The sequence below is a fragment of the Hemiscyllium ocellatum genome, chromosome 2, assembly GCF_020745735.1.
Source record: "Hemiscyllium ocellatum isolate sHemOce1 chromosome 2, sHemOce1.pat.X.cur, whole genome shotgun sequence".
Taxonomy (NCBI): domain Eukaryota; kingdom Metazoa; phylum Chordata; class Chondrichthyes; order Orectolobiformes; family Hemiscylliidae; genus Hemiscyllium; species Hemiscyllium ocellatum.
Genome location: NC_083402.1, coordinates 8,730,641 through 8,750,090, shown reverse-complemented (window position 1 = coordinate 8,750,090; position 19,450 = coordinate 8,730,641). Strand labels below are relative to the sequence as shown.

General features: G+C 44.4%; 1 protein-coding gene across 1 annotated transcript in view; it reads right to left on the bottom strand.

The window, feature by feature from the left end:
* The window catches only part of hmgcs1 (3-hydroxy-3-methylglutaryl-CoA synthase 1 (soluble)), a 59,850-nt gene extending 52,050 nt beyond the window's left edge, over positions 1-7,800 (bottom strand). Inside the window, exon 1 of the mRNA XM_060834438.1 lies at positions 7,567-7,800. The gene's annotated coding sequence lies outside the window, so the exon portion shown is untranslated. The remainder of the gene's footprint in view (positions 1-7,566) is intronic.
* Between the last annotated feature and the right edge of the window lie 11,650 nt (positions 7,801-19,450).

Below are 19,450 nucleotides of genomic sequence, written 5' to 3'. Positions count from 1 at the left end.
CAAAAATCACATCCTCTGTTTACTGGATGTTTTGTTCAGCACTGTAAAAGATGACAAATAAAGAGCAAAGCGTGCGCGCGCACACACACACACACACACACACAATACTTTTCAAAGAACACATCAGGTCAATATAATGTGATTCACAAATACCGAATGACCATGTGCATTTCCGTAGCACCTTTTCCAAGCTCAGAACATTCCAAAGTAATTTGCAACTTACAGAGTGTTTGCGAAGTGTATTCTATAAACTGTTCAGAGATATTATGATGCACAGCTTTGGAACAGATTGGATCTGACCTTGGGCCTCATAACCCAGAGATAGGGACACTATCACTGCACCACATTTCACCACTATAATGTGGGCAACACAGAAGCCAATTTACACACAAACATGATAATGATCAGGTAATCTATTTAGTGACATTAAGAAAACAGATCAAGTCACAGATTAATCCCTCATGCGATAAGACAGCATTTCTGACAATACAAAACTTTAAGGACAGCACTGCAGTCTCAGCAATGTTTAGAATTTGAACTCTCACTGTTGTGACTCAAGAGGCAAAAGTGACTCAGAGCTAACGCTGAATAGTGCTGAGCCCATGAATGTGTTCACCACTGCAAGAAAGCTGTGATAGTTATAGACATGCCTCAACAATGCCAACTGCTGGAATACATTTTGTGGCCCTGCACACAGACATACAGAGAACACGAAAATTCAGAAATGCAGAGGAAGGATTGGATAGCTAATGGCATGATCTGCCACAAAAACAAATTCAAGTGATCCAAGTAGAAGGCTGGTTCAGTGTGGCAACAGCTGAATGAATCTATTCAGTCATCACTTTCAACAGTGAGTTGAAGGATAAGAATTTCATTGGGATCGTAATTCCTGTTGTATATGTTCCATAGTCCAACATTCCAGGATTTCAAACAAAGGTACTGGCGAATAAACATGCCATCTACACTAGCAGAAATAGGAAAAGTGCAAACAGAATAGAGATTTAATAACTATGGCAGCAAACTGGCCTGACTCAGCGACAATCCCCACTTCCTATCTAAACAAGATGATCAACTTTCACCTAATTCAGTAGGTCAGATGTTCAGCTATATTAGCCCACAGCTCTCTCTGAACTAGCACATACTGAAACTAAATCAGAATCCATTATCACATGTCTAAATACCATAGCATACATAACAAGTGAAAAAAGCAGCACTTTTCTTTACAGTTTTTCCATTGCACACCAGTGGACCTGGAATTATTACACACTGAACATAAGGCCTTAAGAACTAGGAGCAGGAGTAGGCCATTTGGCCCCTCGGGCCTGCTCCGCCTTTCAATAAGATCATGGTTGATCTTTTCATGGTCTCAGTTCCATTTACCCACCCTCTCACCATATCCCTTAGTTCCTTTACTATTCAAAAAAATTATCTTAGTTCAAAAAAAAACATTCAACGAGGAAGCCTCAGTTATTTGACTGGGCAAGATTTGGAGATGCTGATGTTGAACTAGAGGTGTACAAAGTTACAAATCCCACAACACCAGGTTATAGTCCAACAGGTTTAATTGGAAGCACTAGCTTTCGGAGCGCTGCTCCTTCATCGGGTGGTTGTGGCCGCTTTGTCATCCACGTAGCGGACCCAAATTTTGGGTCCATTATCTGGATGACACCTTTGTCATCACTAAACAAAACACATTAGAAGGAACCTTCAAGATCATCAATAATACCCTTACTGACTAAAATGCACGAAAGAGGAAAACAACAATAAACTGCCATTCCTAGATGTCACAGTAGAGTGAACAGCCAATGGGGAACTTCAAACCAGCGTCTACAGAAAAACAACACATACTGATCGAATACTGAACTACAGAAGCAATCATCCCAACACCCACAAACGAACATTATTTCAATGAGCCACTGCACACTGCAGCACAGAGGGACTACGCAAAGCAGAGGAAAATCATTTATGCAGTGTATTGAAAAAGAACAGGTACCCAATGAACACAGTCGGCTGATTTCTCAGCAACAAACCCAAACAAGCAAACAAAATATGTCCAGAAACCCTAGTCACTCTCCCCTACGTCAAAGACATCTCAGAAATGACTGCCAGACTGCTCAGACCCCTTGGCATCATGGTAGCCCACAAACCCACCAACACACTAAAACAGCAGCTAATGAACTTGAAAGACCCTATACAGACAACAAGCAAAACTAATGTCATTTACAGAATACCTTGTAAGAACTGTAACAAACACTACATTGGACAAACAAGCAGAAAAGTAGTCTCCAGGATACATGAACATCAACTCGCCAGAGACATGACCCACTCTCACTAGTATCCGTACATATAGATGAGGAAGGACACCACTTTGACTGGGACAACACATCCATCCTCAGAGAAGCTAAACAGAGACACGCATGAGAATTCCTAGAGTCATGGCATTCCAACTGGAGCTCTATCAACAAACACATTGACTTTGATCCCATTTACCACCCCCTGAGAAAAAGAACAGGAAATTTTGTCACCACAGGAAATGACATCCCGACCCAAGGAAATCTAAACACATAAATAGAAAATGGGCCATGCCACAGTGCTTCATCCAGAGGCTCACTGATGATGTTACCTAGTATGGTGACGAAACATCTGAAAGCAAACCTACATCCAGAAACCAACCTGTGGTACAAATCTTCCCAAAACTCACTAATACTGTGATCATTCCTTCCAAAGGGTACCCTAACTATGAGATCACTAATTATTCCTGTCCCATGACACAGAACCCAATCTCGGGTAGCTTGCTTCCTTGTCGGTTCCGTTACATACTGTTCAAGAAAACTAATGCAGATACATTCAATGAACTCCTCCTCAAGGCTACCCTGACCAACCTGATTCGACCAATCCACCTGCAGATTAAAGTCCCCCATGATAATTGCCATACCGTTTTTAAAGGCTTTGCTTATTTATTCGCTTGTTGGCTGCCCCAGTGTGATAGTATTATTTGGTGGCCTATAGATTCTGTCGATCAGTGACCTTTTCTTCATAACATCTCTAATTTCCACCCAAATGGATTCAATCTTATTCTCCATAGAATCTGTATCAGCTCTCACCACCACCCTGATGTCATCCTTAAATATCACAGCTACACCACATCCCTTACATTCCTGTCTGTCCTTCCAAATATCTGATATCCTTGGATATTTAACCCCCAGTCGTGACCATCCTGCAATCTTATCTCCGTGATGGCTCCTAAATCATACTCATTCGCAATGATCTGTGCCATTAACTCATCTCCCTTATTTTGAATGCTACACACATTCAGGGTAAGTGTTTATGCTAGTTTTTATACCCTCTTTATGGATTCTAACATCTCCATTAATAATATTTCCGGAGTTATCCTCAACATATGGGTGCAGTGGAGAAAGTGAGGTCTGCAGATGCTGGAGATCAGAGTTGAAAATGTGTTGCTGGGAAAGTGCAGCAGGTCAGGCAGCATCCAAGGAGCAGGAGATTTGACGTTTCGGGCATGAGCCCTTCTTCAGGAATCCTGAAGAAGGGCTTATGCCCGAAACATCGAATCTCCTGTCCCTTGGATGCTGCCTGACCTGCTGCGCTTTTCCAGCAACACATTTTCAGCATATGGGTGTAGTGGTAGACCACGCAGGTTAGAAGGTTACAAGTCTTTTCTCGTATCAGTGCCACACTGTCCAGTCACTATCCAGTGACTTTTGCATCAAACTGTGTGTCAACAGTCTGAAACATTGACTCTCCTTTCCACAGATGCTGCCAGAGGTGCTGAGTTTGACTGAATTTATGACTGTAATTAGACATTGTATCAAATTAAAAAAAAAACAAAATCTGGCTCAGTAATTGTTGTGTTCCTGTAATGATGAGTGCAACACTGCCATCTTTCAGGTGGGATGTTAAACCAAGATCCGTTCTGCCCTCCCTTGAATGGATGTAAAAGATCTCTTGGCATTTTTGCGAAGAAAAGCAGAGAGTTTTCCCGAGTGCCCTTGCCATCTTTCAAGCAAGGTCACAAAGAACTTGACATTATCATATCACCATTTCTGGATCCCTGTGTGTAAATTTATTTCCAAGTTTCTTCAATGACAACAGGTTAAGGAACATTCCCTTAACAGGGAAAGGTAGGGCAAAAAGAACTAGTGGGAGAAAGTGAGCACTGAAGATGCTGGGGGTCAGAGTTGAAGAGTGTGGTGCTGGAAAAGCGCAGCTGGTTAGGCAGCATCTGAGAAGCAGGAGAATCGACATTTCAGGCATAAGCCCTAACAACAGAACCTAAAAGAGGAAAAGCTCACTTAGACGTCAGATAAAAAAATGCAATTGCAGTCTGAATCTAAAAGTTCAAAAAGGAAACTAATGAGCAAATAGGGGAAGCAATGAGGGAGTACGAAAAGAGACTAGCAACAACCACAAGGAGAATCTCAGGTTTTCCTTAGACAGGTAAATGATAGGAGTGGCTAAAGGAGCTGTGGAGCTAATTAGGGACCAAAGCAAAAGGGATTGACATATGGAGTCAGGAAGAATGGCTGAGTTATTAAACTAACACCTGACATTTGTCTTTACCAAGTAAAAAGATGTTGCGAAGGTCACGGAAAAACAAAAGGCAATTCAGACACACAGAAGATTTAAAATTAATAAGGAGGAAACATTAGATATGTACCTGTATTTAACAGGACCAGATGAAATGCAGAAATTAGTGGAAATTGGGGAAACACCAGGCATTAATTTTTTTAGTCATCCCGAAGCGAATGGGGTGTTTCTGCAGGATTTGAAAATTACATATATTGCAAAAAGTGATAAGATATCCCCAGCAACTCCAGTTCCTTTAATTTTGATGGTGGGAAACTAGCAGTAACAATAATTTGGGACAAAATGAAGAGACACTTGGGACAAAAAAATTGGTCAATCAACAAGCCAGCAGTTATGTTGCGTGGTAAAATCACATCTAGCTAACATGGAGTTTCTAGGAAAGTTAACAGAGGGCTGATCAGAGCATTGCTGTTGATCTTCATAAATTCATGAGATGCAGGACCAGAATTAGGCCATTTGGCCCATCAAGTCTGCTTCGCCATTTGGCCCATTGAGTTTGCTCTTCCAGTCGATCATGGCTGATGTGCTCCTCACCCACATGTTCCTGCTTACTCTCCATATCCCTTCAACCCATTACCAATTAAAACTCCGTGTAACTCCTCCATAAATTTACTCACTGTCCCAGCATCCACTGCACCTAGGGGTAGCGAATTGGAAGTAGTTTCTCTTCAACTTTGTTTTACATTGGCTAGTCCTTATCGTATGACTATGACCACCCGCCCGAGAATTCCCCACAAAAGGAAGCATCTGCTCCACATCTATTTTAAACACATCTTTTAATCATCTTCAATATCTCAATCTGATCTTCCCTCATTCTTCCAAATTCCAGACAGTATCGGCCTAAACTGTTCAATCTCTCTTCATGTTACAAACCCCTCATCTCCGGGAGAAAGTGAAGACTGCAGGAGAACCGACGTTTCGAGCATAAGCCCTTCATCAGGAAGGGAGGGCTTCCTGATGAAAGGCTTATGCTTGGAATGTCAATTCTTCTGCTCCTTGGATGATGCTAGTATAGTTGCAATAATACTTACTTACTTTTATATTTTATTCCTTTAGTTATAAAGGCTAATATTCCATTCACTTTCTTTATTATTTGCTGTCTATACATGCTAGTTTTCTGTGACTCTTGAATGAGTACACCCAGATCCCTCTGCACTGGAGCATTCAGATATCTCCCCCATTAAGATAATAGGTCGTCTTCCCATTTTTTGACCAAAATGCAGGCAAACGTGCAGTATGCCATTATGCTTTTTTTTTGTTAAATTTGTTCATGGGGGTGTTGATTTTCCTGCTAACTCAGCATTTATTACCCATCCTGAGGAGCCCAGAGTGCTGTTAGGGTCAATCATATTGTTGTATATCTGGAGTCAGACTGAATAGCAAGTTTGCTTTCCTAAAGTACATTCGTGTAGCAGATGGATCTTTATAATAAATAAAAGCAAATTACTGCAGACGCTGGAATCTGAAACCAAAAGAGAAAATGCTGGAAAATCTCAGCAGGTCTGGCAGCATCTGTACGGAGAGAAAAGAACTGACGTTTCTAGTCTAACTGAAAGCTGGTCAAAGCACTTTGACAAAGGGTCAGTTAGACTCGAAACGTCAGCTCTTGTCTCTCCTTACAGATGCTGCCAGACCTGCTGAGATTTTCCAGCATTTTCTCTTTTGGATCTTTATAACAATCAATCGTGGCTAAGTGGTCATCGTCAGGCTAGCTGTCTTTTAAGATCTTTAATGGAATTGAAACCATTCCTCCTGCTATGGTGAAATTCAAACCCATGTTCCCAGAACATTGATCTGTGGTCCTGGATTACTTATCCAGTGATATTACCCACTATACTGCCACCACCCCAGTGCAACAGTTTTGGTAAGTCAGGTGGTTGAGTTACTCTCCATAGGATTCTTTATCCTTTCCATTTCCTTGTCTCCCAGTCTCTCTCTCTCTCTCTCCACCCTGACCCTGTCTCCCCCATCATCTCTCCACACTCTCGTCCTTTCGCCCTCCTTCATTCCTCCTCTCCCGCTCCCCCTCCTCTCACCATCTTCTTCCCCCCTCCCATTTCTGCCTCCTTTCCCTCTCCTCCCACCCTCCCTATCCTTCGATCCACCCCCTTCCCTCCCTCCTCATCCCCTTCTCTCAATCCCTCCCATTCACTCTCCCTCCTCCCTCCTTCCCTTCACTCCACCCCACATTTCTCTCTCCCCTTCCTTTCTGTATCCCTCCCTCCCCTGTTCTGTCGCTGTCGCCCCGTCCCCTCTTCTCATTACCCCTTTCGCATTCTCTCGCATCTCTCTCCCACTCCCCCCTCCCCTCCCCTGCTGTCTCTCTCTCGCCTCCATCCACTCTTCTCACCCCCACTTCACTCTCTCCCTCTTCTCTCCCCGTCCCTCCCCCTTCTCTCTACCCCACATTTGTCTCTCCCGTTCCTTTCTGTCTCCTTCCCATTTCTCTCCGTCCCATTCCCTCCCCATTTCTCACTTCCCTCCACCCCCTCTCCTCACTCCCCTTTCTCTCTCTCTCTCGCCCCCCTCCTCGCGCTCCCTCCCGTGCCCTCTCCTTACTCCCGCTTCTCCCCCCCTTCCTCCCCCTCTCCTCCCTCCCCCCCCCCCTTCCTCCCCCTCTCCTCCCTCCCCCCCTCCTCACCTCCACACACCCCCCCCTCCGCCTCTCCACACACCCCCCCCTCCGCCTCTCCACACACCCCCCCCTCCGCCTCTCCACACTCCCCCCTCCTCCTCCCTCCTCCTCCTCCTCCCCACCCCTCCTCCTTTCCTCCCTCTCCCTCCTCCTCTCCTCCCCTCCTCCCGACCCCTCCTCCTCCTCTCCTCACTGCTCTCCTCCCCCCTCCCCCTCACTCCCCTCCTCCCCCCTCCCCCTCAGTCCCCCTCCTCTCCTCTCCTCTCCTCACTCCCCCTTCCCCCCCCCACCCCCGGGTATGGGGCCGCGTTGCCCCTGGTTACCTGGCCAGGCCGCCGCCTGTCCCCGGGAGCCTCCCGCTCTCCTGAGGAACCTCAGGCCGCTGCTCTCGGTGGGTGAAGATGGTGCTGACTGTATTGGAGATCCGCGGTTCTCTGTTTTTGTTGTTGTTGCTGAGGGCGACGTTAACCTAAAGGCGTCTCTATTTCCCTCGCGACCTCCGGCAGCGGGTCATGGGCGCCGCCATCTTGGACAGCAGCAGGAAGCCGCACTGCGCATGCGCTGCAATAGGGATCACCAGCATCAGCAAAATCATCAAAAAACCTCCAAAAATCATCAAAAGCAGCCAAAAAAAATCACTTAAAATCTGCAAAAGTACCAAATCAACAACAAATCAGTAAAAATATGGAAATCTCACCAAATTCAGAAACAAAATGACCAAATGCAACAAAATCTAAAGCCGAACCAGTTTAAAAAAAGACATGAAATTGTTAAAAAAAACACCCAGCATAATTGACCAAAATTAAGCTGCAGCGAATATTATGACAGAGATTGCCAATAAAGATATAAATTACAAAAAAAAAACTCGCCAAAATAGCTGGAAATGACAACCATCAAACTGCAACCACAAACAAGAAAGATCAAAAAGCAGGAGGACCTTCCAAAATTAAACAGCAAAATTGCAAAATATTACCAAAGATCAGCAGAATAGCACAAACTAGCAAAAATAAATTGAAGACGTTGTGTACAATACCAAAAGTTAGCAAAAAATGTTAAAATAAACTTCAAGCATACAGTTGGGATGAGGTAAGAGTCTGAGGCAGAGGTGAGTATAATGCCATCACCATGGTGAAGTTGCTAGAAAAACTGAACGGTCTGAAAGTGGATAAATCACTCGATGGACTATACCCCAGAACTCTGAAGGAGATAGCTGATCAGATAGTAGGGACATTAGCAAAGATCTTTTAGGAATCACTGGAGTCAGAGAGGGACCCAAAGGACTGGAAAATTGTTACCATAACCCCCATTTAAGAAGGGAGTACGGCAAAAGATGGGAAATTACAGGCCGATGTGCTTGGCCTCGGTCATAGAGTCATTGAGTCATAGAGATTGGTAAGTATTGGAGCCCATTGTGAAGGATGACATTTCTGAATACTTGGAAGTGCATGGTAAAATAGAGTAAAATGTGAGGTCTGCAGATGCTGGAGATCAGAGCTGAAAATGTGTTGCTGGTTAAAGCACAGCAGGTCAGGTAGCATCCAAGGAACAGAAAGTTCGATGTTTCGGGCCAGAGCCCTTCCTGATGAAGGGCTCTGGCCCAAAACGTCGAATTTTCTGCTCATGGTAAAATAGAGCAAAGTTCAGCATGATTTCATCAAGGGAAGGTCATGCCTGACAAATCTGTTAGAATTCTTTGATGAGGTAACAAGCAGGTTAGACCAAGGAGTGCCAAGGGACGTTATTACTTGGACTTTCAGAAGGACTTTCAGACAAGGGAATATGAGCAGCTAAGGGCGAAATTAGAAAATAGAACCAAAAAAGTAATAATCCATAAAAGAGTGTATGGAAAGGGTCAAGAAACTAACTTCAAGTAAAGCACATGAGGGGACAACTATGAGAAGGGAAGCAGTCAATACAGGACTGGGGTGAGTTGTACTTAAATGCACTCAGTATCTGAATCAAAATAAATTAATTTGTCATCGAGTCCCTACAGTGTGGAAGCAGGCCACTGAGTCCACACTGACTCTTCAAACAGCAACCCACCTCGACCCACCCTGTAGTACTTCGAATGAGGTCAGCCAGGTGGATCTCATAGAACATGAGTTCCCTGAGTGGGACTGTTAGTCTGGTTCTATCAGGGAATCCTGGCTGACAGATAGAAACAGGAGTGACAGGGTTTTTACTGACTCTAGGAGCCAGCACTGAGCTAGCTAGGTTAGCGTCATGTACATTGCCCGTGTAATAAAGGGTGACTTAATGGCGGTATACCTGCCTTCATGGAGTTATTTCATACACCCTACCCTATGGTGAAAAATGTGAACACACGAGTAACATCCCAAAAATTCAAGAGTCGGAGGCAGAGGTGAGTACAGTGGCCATCACCAAAGAGAAGTTGCTAGAAAAACTAAAAGGTCTGAAAGTCAATAAATCACCTGGACCAGATGGACTACACCCCAGAGCTTTGAAGGAGATAGCTGAAGAGATAATGGAGGCAGTAGCGAAGATCTTCCAGGAATCAGTAGCGTCAGAGAGGGTCCCAGAGGACTGGAAAATCGTGAATATAATCCCCTGTTTAAGAAGAGAGTAAGGCAAAAGGTGGGAAATTACAGGCCAATTTGCTTGCCCTCAGTCATTGGTAAGTATTGGAGTCCTTTCTGAATTCTGAGATTTCTGAATACTCGGAAGTGCATAGTAAAATAGAGCAAAGTTCAATATGGTTTCATCAAAGGGAGGTCATATCTGACAATCTGCTAGAATTCTTTGACGAGGTAACATGCAGGTTAGACCAAGGAGAGCCAAGGGATGTTATTACTTGGACTTCCAGAAGCCTTTGGCAAGGTGCTGCACAGGAAGCTACTGAGTAAGATCAGGGCCCATGGTGTTAGAGACCAGGTGCTAGCATGGATAGAAACCTGGCTGTCTGCCAGAAAGCAGAGAGTGGGGATAAATGCATCTTTCTCAGGATGGCAGCTGGTGACAGGTGGTGTTCTGCCAGGGTCAGTGTTGGGCCCACAACCTTTCTGTTTAAGTTCATTCTTTGCCAAACTAATAGATCATTTACGAGACTGTTTTCTTCTCTCTGCAGTTTAGACATTGTCGAACAGATAAGAATGTCCTTCTGATTTATTCAAAATCCCCACACATCAATTAATGATTACATCCAAACAATCCATTGACTGGTTCCCGCTGAACAATTCTGAAGAGAAGCTTCAGCTGGAGAATCAATGGCTTCTCAGTGACACCTACATCCAAACAAAACTGGAATCAATGGGGATCGGAGGCAAACTCATTAGTGTTTGGAGTCATACCTGACACATGGGAATATGCTTGTGGCTGTTGGAAGTCAGTCATTCGCGCAGGATTTCCTCAGGGTAGTGTCCTAGGCCCAACCACCTTCAACCGCTTCATCAATGACCTTCCCTCCATCATAAGGTCAGAAGCGGAGATGTTTGCTCATCACTGCACAATGTCTAGCACCATTTGCAAGTTCTCAGATAGCAGCAATGTGTACTATCTCCAAGAGGCACTGTAGCAATTCACCAAAGCTCCTTAGAGCGTAGGTAAATCATATGAACAAAGTCACAAAGAGGGCTACAACAGTGGGGAGATGGTGATAGAGGGATCATGATTTATAAATTGAAAGTGAAAGGACATGGCAACACTGCAGAGCAGCTCAGTGAGTAATGGTAGTCAGAGTGTGACAGGTCGGGAGACAGTTTGCAAATCTAACACTACACTTGCAGATGTGCAGTGCTGGCAAATAATCAGAGGCTTTTTATGGCAGCGAGATAGTGTCCCTATCTCTGAGCCAGGAGACCTGGTTTGAAATCCTACCGGCTCCAGAGGTGTGTCATAACATTCCTGAGAAGGTTAGTTTGAAAATATCTTAATAAACATGCTGGCAGGCAGGACTAACGATTCTCAATCAAAATGTACATACTTTCCCGCTTCTGAACAAAAGGAGCCAAGCTGAGAGATGTGGGAAGATCAAAGCAGAGAACCTGTTTGGACAAGTAGTGGTAACCACCTTTAAGACAATCAGCAAAAACAATCAGAAGGGGAATGATGATATTTTTGTGCAATAATCTGCTTTGGTCTGCAACATACTGCCCAAAAGGGCATTGGAAGTAGATTCGATCATAACTTTCAGAAAGGGATCGGATATGTATTGGAAAATGAGGGAAACAGGGATAGATGAATGTCATTAAGATCTTGTGATTTGAAGGCAGTTTCCAGGAAAGTGCTTGGGACTTTCCCAGTGACTGTTGCACAACATCACCCATTTATTTTTATAACATTTTGGCTTTAAACTTCTCTTTTTATGTATTTAATGTGTAGTCCAAGTCCCAGAGCAGCTCCAAGATGGGCAGAGAGCCATGATACTGCAGAGTATAGGGGGCAAAATGGGTAGACATTTGTGATTGCTCTTTTGTTTGGTACCGCCTTGCCAAAAATTATTCCAGCAATGTTTGCACGAACATGCAAGGCCCAATCTCTGGAATTTGCCTCGACAGCGAAAGCAGCCTTCTGGATCATTTTAAACATGCTCAAAAATGACGAGGCAATGGTGCCCATCTCGAATTGTCATTTACTCGCCAGGCCATATTACGTTTTCTTCACTTGTGGGACATGTGCATCACTGACTCAGCCAGCATTTATCGCCCATCCCTTGTTGCCCTTGAGAAGGTGGTGATGAGCTGTCTTCTCGAACCACTGCAGTCCATGTGATGTAGGTTAACCCACAATGCCATTAGGGAGGGAATTCCAGGATTTTGTCCAAAGGACTGTGATAAATTTCCAAGTTAAAAGTATGAGCAGCTTGGAGGGGAAATTTCAGGAGGTGCTGTTCCCATATATCTGCTGCCCTTGTCCTTCTAGATGGAAGTGGTCATGGGTTTGGACAGTGCTATCAAAGGACTTTTGGTGGATTTCTGTGGTGCACTGAGTAAAGAGTACATACTGCTGCTACTCAACATTATTGGCGATGAATGTTTGTGAACGTGGTGCTTCATCCTGGATGGTGTTGAGTTACTTCTGTGTTATTGGAGCTGCATCCAGACAAATGGGGAGTGTTCCATCACACTCCTGACGTGTGCCTTGTGGATGTTGGACAGGCTTTGGAAACTCAGGAGGTGAATTACACACTTCAGACCGCAGTTGAGAGCTAACCACATTGCTGTGGGTCTGCAGTCACATGTAGGACACACCAGGACAGTATGAGGGCAGTGAATTCCCGCCCTGCAAGGATATTAGTGAACCGGGTGGGTTTTTGCGGTGATCGACAATGGTTACATGGTGGGAGAAAGTCAGGAATGCAGATGCTGGAGATCAGAGTCAATGAGGGTAGTGCACAGCTGGTCAGGCAGCATCTGAGGAGCAGGAGAATTGATATTTTGGGTATAAGTCCTTCATCAGGAATGAGGCCTCATGCCTGAAATTTTGATTCTCCCGCTCCTTGGATGCTGCCTGACTGGCTGTGCTTTTCCAGCAACACACTCTTTGACAATGGTTACATGGTCACCGTGAGGCTAGCTTTTTAATGATAAATTTTTATCGAATTCAAATCTCCCAGTCAGCTTTGGTGGGATTCAACCTCATGACTGCAAGATATAAATGTGTGAAATTTCCAGATGTACTTCTTCATATAAAAAGTCATGAAGATTTGGAACCCTCTACTCCCAATAATGGTCATGAATGCTAGAGGACACAGTGAGGTGGTGGGGAGTAGTAGGTTGGAGACTGTTAAACTTTCCTAAGGAAGTTGATAGATGAAAATTCTTTGAGAAAACAGATGAGGTGATTTGAGCAAAGTCGGGTAAATGGATCTGGGATACAGGTTGGCCTGAAACTGGGGGGAGTAGGTTCAAGACCTCAATGACTGTTTGTCCTGCTCATTATAATTGGGCAAAGTAAGCTTAACGTTTATGCAACGTGTATGACACAGCAGGAGACCACTCTGTTCAACCAGACCATGCCAGTATTCATATCCATCCAGAACTCCCTTCCTCATAGAAACCTCTCAAAGATATTCTTTATTCTCTCCTTCCTCAGCTTCTTGTCCCATCCCCAGCCCTCTCGCCCATTTTAAATTCATCCATAATGAAGCAACTTGCCAACTCCCCCAACGGCCCCATCTAGTGGCACCATAGAGTCAGAGCAATGTACAGCACGGAAACAGACCCTTCGGTCCAACTCCTCCATGCTGACCAGATATCCCAACCCAATCTAGTCCCACCTGCCAGCACCCGGCCCATATCCCTCCACAGCCTTCCTATTCATATACCCACCCAGGTGCCTTTTAAATGTTGCAATTGTACCAGCCTCCACCACTTCTCTGTCAGCTATTTCATACACACACCACCCTCTGAGTAAAAAAGTTGTCCCTTATGTCTCTTTTATATCTTTCCCCTCTCACTGTAAACCTATGCCCTCTAGTTCTGGTCTTCCCCACCCCAGGGAAAAGATTTTGTCTGTTTATCCTATCCATACCCCTCATGATTTTACAAACCTTTATAAAGTCACCCCTCAGACTCCAATGCTCCAGGGAAAACAGCTCCAGCCTATTCAACTTCTCCCTATAGCTCAAATCCCCCAACCCTGGCAACATCCTTGCGGATCGATTCCCCCATTCTCCACTTTGATTTTCCTGGCACCAACCAGAAGAATAAGGGCAACATGGAAACATCACCACTGTGGGAACCCTGCATCCTGACAATTTAAAAAAATTCTTTTTCTGCAGTCAGACTGTGGGAGCGGTGTCACACGTAGACCAGACAAGCTAAGGATGACGGATTTCTTTCCCTGAAAGGGACATTGTTGAGCTAGATGTGTTTTCACAACAACCCGCCATGAAACTATCACAGAGACGAGTCCTCAATGCCAGATATGTTTGTCGAATTGAAGTTACACCGGCTGCTGTGGGGGATTTGAACCCAAAGTCTCAGAATTACTACAACAAAAGCAGAAAGTACTGAAGAAACTCAGCATGTCTGGCAGCATCTGTGCAGAGAAAGCAGAGTCAATGTTTCAAATCCAGTGACTCTTCATCAGAACTAGTAGTAGCTGGGAAAATGTGGTATGGATGCTGTAGACAGGGGGTAGGGAGAGGGGTTGGTAAGAGAATGAGAGGATAGGTGGAGATGGAGCCCAGAGAGAGAAAGACAGTTAGGCAAAGCGATGGACAATTATATGCCAGGTAAGGAGAAATGGGAACCATAAGTAGGCGTAAATGGGTTGACAGGGCATGGATGTGGGGATGGAGAAAGGATTTGGAAGGTGTTCAAATTCTAAAATTATTGAACTCTATATTGAGTCCTGAAGACTGCAGGGTCCCCAAACAGAAAATGAGATGTTGTTCTCCTAGAATTACCAGTCCAGCCACATTACCACCATGCCACTTCCTCCCACACTTGGAAATGTATTTCCGTTCCTTCAGTGTCACTAGGTCAAAATCTTTGAATTCCCTCCTTAAGGGAATTGTGGGTCTACCTATAGCGTGTGGACTGCAGTGGTTCAAGAAGGCAGCTCACCCCCACCTTCTCAAGGGCAACAAGGAACGGGCAATAAATGTTTGCCCAGCCAGCGATGCCCCAGTCCTTTGAGCAATAAAAGAAAAACTAGTCACTGCAATAACAACTTCCACATTCTCACCATTCCTTGGTCAAATTCAACTTTAGTTTGGATTATTCGAACCTGTCAATTTCTACGATGGTAAAAATTTCACCAATGACCAAATTCATATTTGTAAGCGATTGCAGGGACACTCCAGGAACTCAGAGCTGTACTAACATGACCACTTCATGTTAGCCTGAACAACATTCGACATTCAACTTGATGTTGGATTATCGGGGCAGCAAACAAAGCCAGAACAAACCATTGCCAAAAAGAAATCAAGTCTCTTGGAGACAGAACTAAAGCACATTTTCCAGAAGCGTCCACCAGCAATGTTTTTAAAACACAAATCCAGGAAAATATGAGGTCATCTTTCTTGGCAAAGACTGACAAATGAGTAAGCTGGACTTTCCCCTTTTATCCACCTTCTTTCTTTCAGGAACGGATCTCCACATCTGGTTGGAGGCTTCACCGCATGATTTCCTTCCTCTCACCCACCCTGCCAGACAGACAGCCTCCCCCGCTCCTCCACAGCTGATATGTTTAAAGTCGTGTTATTATGTGCTGCCTGAAAGGAAGGCAGAAGACAATTCAATAATGAATTTCCAGTGGGAAGTGCAGAGATCAGGGGAGGTAGCAGGCTCAGGGAAGGTGATGGTGCAGTAGTGACATCACTGGGCTAGTAGCCCAAAGGTTAAGAGTAATAGTCTGGGACCTAGGTTCAAATCCCACCAAGGCAGCTGGTGGAGGTCAAAAATCTGGAATTGAAAATTACTCATGAAGATGGTGACCATGAACTTGATGTAAAAATCTTTCTGGTTCACTAATGCTCTTTAGGGAAAGAAATCTGCCATCCTGACTTAGTCTGGCCTATATGTGACTCCAGGCCCACTGCAACGTTTCGACCTTTAATGCCTTCTGAACAATTAGGGATGGACAATAAATGTTGTTCTTACCAGAAAGTGTCACATTTCACAAAGGAAAAGGCTAAATATTCGAGTGGGAAAGAGCAAGTGCCAGTGGGATTGGAACAAAAGGCGAGCACTAACGAAATGTGTGCTCTTCAGGAACTCCTCGTGCTGAGACATTCATATGAAAGACTGAAGATGCATAGAAATAAACATTTCTCTCAATGCCACATGCTATTCTTCCTCATTCTAATTTGAAGCAGTGCCCAAGAACTCAGTAAGCACAGGGGGAATCAGGGAATCGGGTTAAGGGACTGATGGCAGAATTCTGGATGACCTCACGTTTAATATGAGAAACAAGCCAGGATTGAAGCTGCAACATAGAAGAACAGCATAAGCAACAACTGATAGAGAGAGCTAAGCAATTCCACAACCAACAGATCTAAGCTCTGCAGTCCTGCCACATCCAGTCATAAATGACCGTGGGCAATTAAGCAACTCACTGGAGGGAGAGGCTCCACAAATATCCCCATCCTCAATGATGGAAGAGCCCATTAATCTTCAGCCAGAAGTGCTAAATGGATGATCCTTCTCCAGTATTACAGATACCAGTCTTCAGCCAATTCAATTCACTGCATGCGATATCAAGAAAAAGCTGGAGGCTCTGGACACTGCAAAAGCTACGGGCCCAGACAGCATTCCGACAATAGTACTGAAGATTTATGCTCCAGAACTTGCCACTCCCCTTGCCAAGCTGTTCCAACACAGTTACAACACTGGCATCTACCCGACAATATGGTTATACACTCCAGCATTCCACAGGACATCTCTCAAGCTGCATGTGTGACACTTGATATAAAAAAATTATCTCAGTGCTTTTAGATAGGACCTTCTGCAACCTCACCACAACCTCCGAGTGCCTGGGAACCCATAGAATACTACACTATAGTACATCAAAGTCCGGGACTCTAGGTAAGTGCAGGAGTACACAGTAAGATCCCACATGCAACCGTGTAATAAATGACCAAGTCACCTGCCTCTGACGCTGACAAATGTAGTATTGATCAGGACACTGGGGACAATATGCCCTGAGATATGTTCGATCTGCTTGGACAGGCGGTTGTTATCCAAAAAGTGACACTTCCAGCAGTACATGAGCACAAATGGAGTTTTGGCCCAGTGAACATGATGAAGTTTTTGGAGTGCAGCTCAAACACACATCCTTTGACTCAGAGACTAGAACCACAGCTCAGATGGTCATTGTGCTGCAGCAGGTAGTGAGAGAGGGAGATGAACAAAGTGCCAGTTTTGGCAAGTAGCTGTTGACTGATTCACCAGTGAAGGCAAGGTACAACACAACTGCCTGCATCTTAGTCTTAATGAACTCCGACAACATGGGCACCCGACATGTTCGACAAGCCTCCCCAGGCAGGGAGGAAGTGATAAGGTAAGGGAACCATGGTTTACTGCAGAAATTGCATCTCTTGTTAAGTGGAAGAAGAAACTTATGTGACAATGTGATGTAATGGTTCAGATGAGGTGATAGAGAGTTACAGATTAGCTAGGAAGGATTTAAACAGAGAGTTAAGAAGAGCAAAGAGAGGACATGAGCAGTCTTTAGCAAATGGAATAAAGGAGAACTCTAAAGCTGTCTATAGGTATATGAGGAATAAAAGGATGACTAGGGCAGGAATAGGGCCAGTCAAAGACAGAAGTGGGAAGTTGAGTGTGGAGATTGGAAAGGTACTAAATGAATATTTCTCATTGGTTTTCACTCAGGAAAAGCAGAGTATTGTAGAGGAAAAGAATGAGATATGAGATGTGAGACTAGAAAGGATTGAGATTAGTAAGGAAGAGGTGTTGTCAATTCTAGAAAGAGTGAAAATAGACAAGTCCCCGGGCCGATGGGATTTATCCGAGGATTCTCTGGGAAACTAGGGACGAGGTGTTGGAGACTTTGGTTTTGATCTTTGAGTCGTCATTGTCCACAAGTTCAGTACCACAGGACAGGAGGATTGCAAATGTTGTGCCCTTGATCAAGAAAGGCAGGAGAGATGACCCAGGTAATTATAGACTAGTGAGCCTTACGTCTGTTATAGGAAAAGTTTTGGAAAGGATAATAAAAGATAGGATTTATAATCATCTAGCAAGCAACAATTTGATTGCAGGTAGTCAACATAGTTTCAGCAAGGGCAGATCATGTCTCATAAGCAGCATTGAGTTTTTTGAGAAGGTGACCAAGCATGTGGATGAGGGTAGGGCAGTTGACGTGATGTACATGGATTCAGTAAAGCCTTTGATAAGGTTCCACATGGTAGGCTGTTGGAGAAAATGCAGAGGCATGGGATTGAGGGTGATTTAGCAGTTTGGATTAGAAACTGGCTTTCTGAAAGAAGGCAGTGAGTGGTGATTGATGGAAAATATTCAGCCTGGAGTCCAGTTACTGGTGGTGTGCCACAAGGATCTGTTTTGGGACCACTGCTGTTTGTCATTTTTACACATGACTTAGACGCAGGCATAGGTGGATAGGTTAGTAAGTTTGCAGATGACACTGAAGTCGGTGGAGTAGTGGACAGTGTGGAAGAATGTTACAAGTTGCAGGGGGACTTGGATAAACTACAGAATTTGGCTGAGAGCTGAGAGCTAAATGTGAGGTGATGCACTTTGGAAAAATAACAGGAAGGCAGAGTACTGGGTCAATGGGAAAGATTCTTGGTAGTGTGGATGTGCAGAGGGATCTTGGAGCCTATGTGCAGAGATCCCTGAAAGTTGCCATCCAGGTTGATAGTGCTGCTAAGAAGGCATACCGTGTGTTAGGTTTTATTGGTAGAGGGATTGAGTTCTGGAACAACAATGTCATGCTGCAACTATTCAAAACGCTAGTGCAGCTGCACTTGGAATATTGTGTACAGTTCTGGTCGCCCCATTACAGGAAGGATGTGGAAGCATTGGAAAAGGTGCAGAGGGGATTTACCAGGATGTTGCCTGGTCTGGAGGGAAGGTCATAGTGTCATAGAGCATAGAAACAGACCCTTCGGTCCAACTCGTACATGCCAACCAGATATCCCAACACAATCTAATCCCACCTGCCAGCACCTGGCCCACATCCTTCCAAACCCTTCCTATTTATATACCCATCCAAATGCCTTTTAAATGTTGCAATTGTGCTAACCTCCACCACTTCCTCTGGCAACTCATTCTATACACGTACCATCCTCTGCGTGAAAACGTTGCTCCTTAGGTCTCTTTTATATCTTTCCCTTTCACCCTAAACCTTTGCCCTCTGGTTTTGGACTCCCCCACACCAGGGAAAAGACTTTGTCTGTTTATCCTATCCATGCTCCTCATGATTTTGTAAACCTCTATAAGGTCACCCCTCAGCCTCCGAATCTCCAGGGAAAACAACCCCAGCCTATTCAACCTCTCCCTGTAGCTCAAATCCTCTAACTCTGGCAACATCCTTGTAGATCTTTTCTGAACCCTTTCAAGTTTCACAATATCTTTCCAATAGGAAACAGAGCAGAATTGCATGCATTTTCCAACTGTGGCCTAACCAATGTCCTGTACTCAATACTCTGATCAATAAAGGAAAACATACCAAACACCTTCTTCACTATCCTATCTAACTGCGAATCCACTTTCAAGAAGCTATGAACCTGCATTTATTGTATCAAACACACAGTCAATC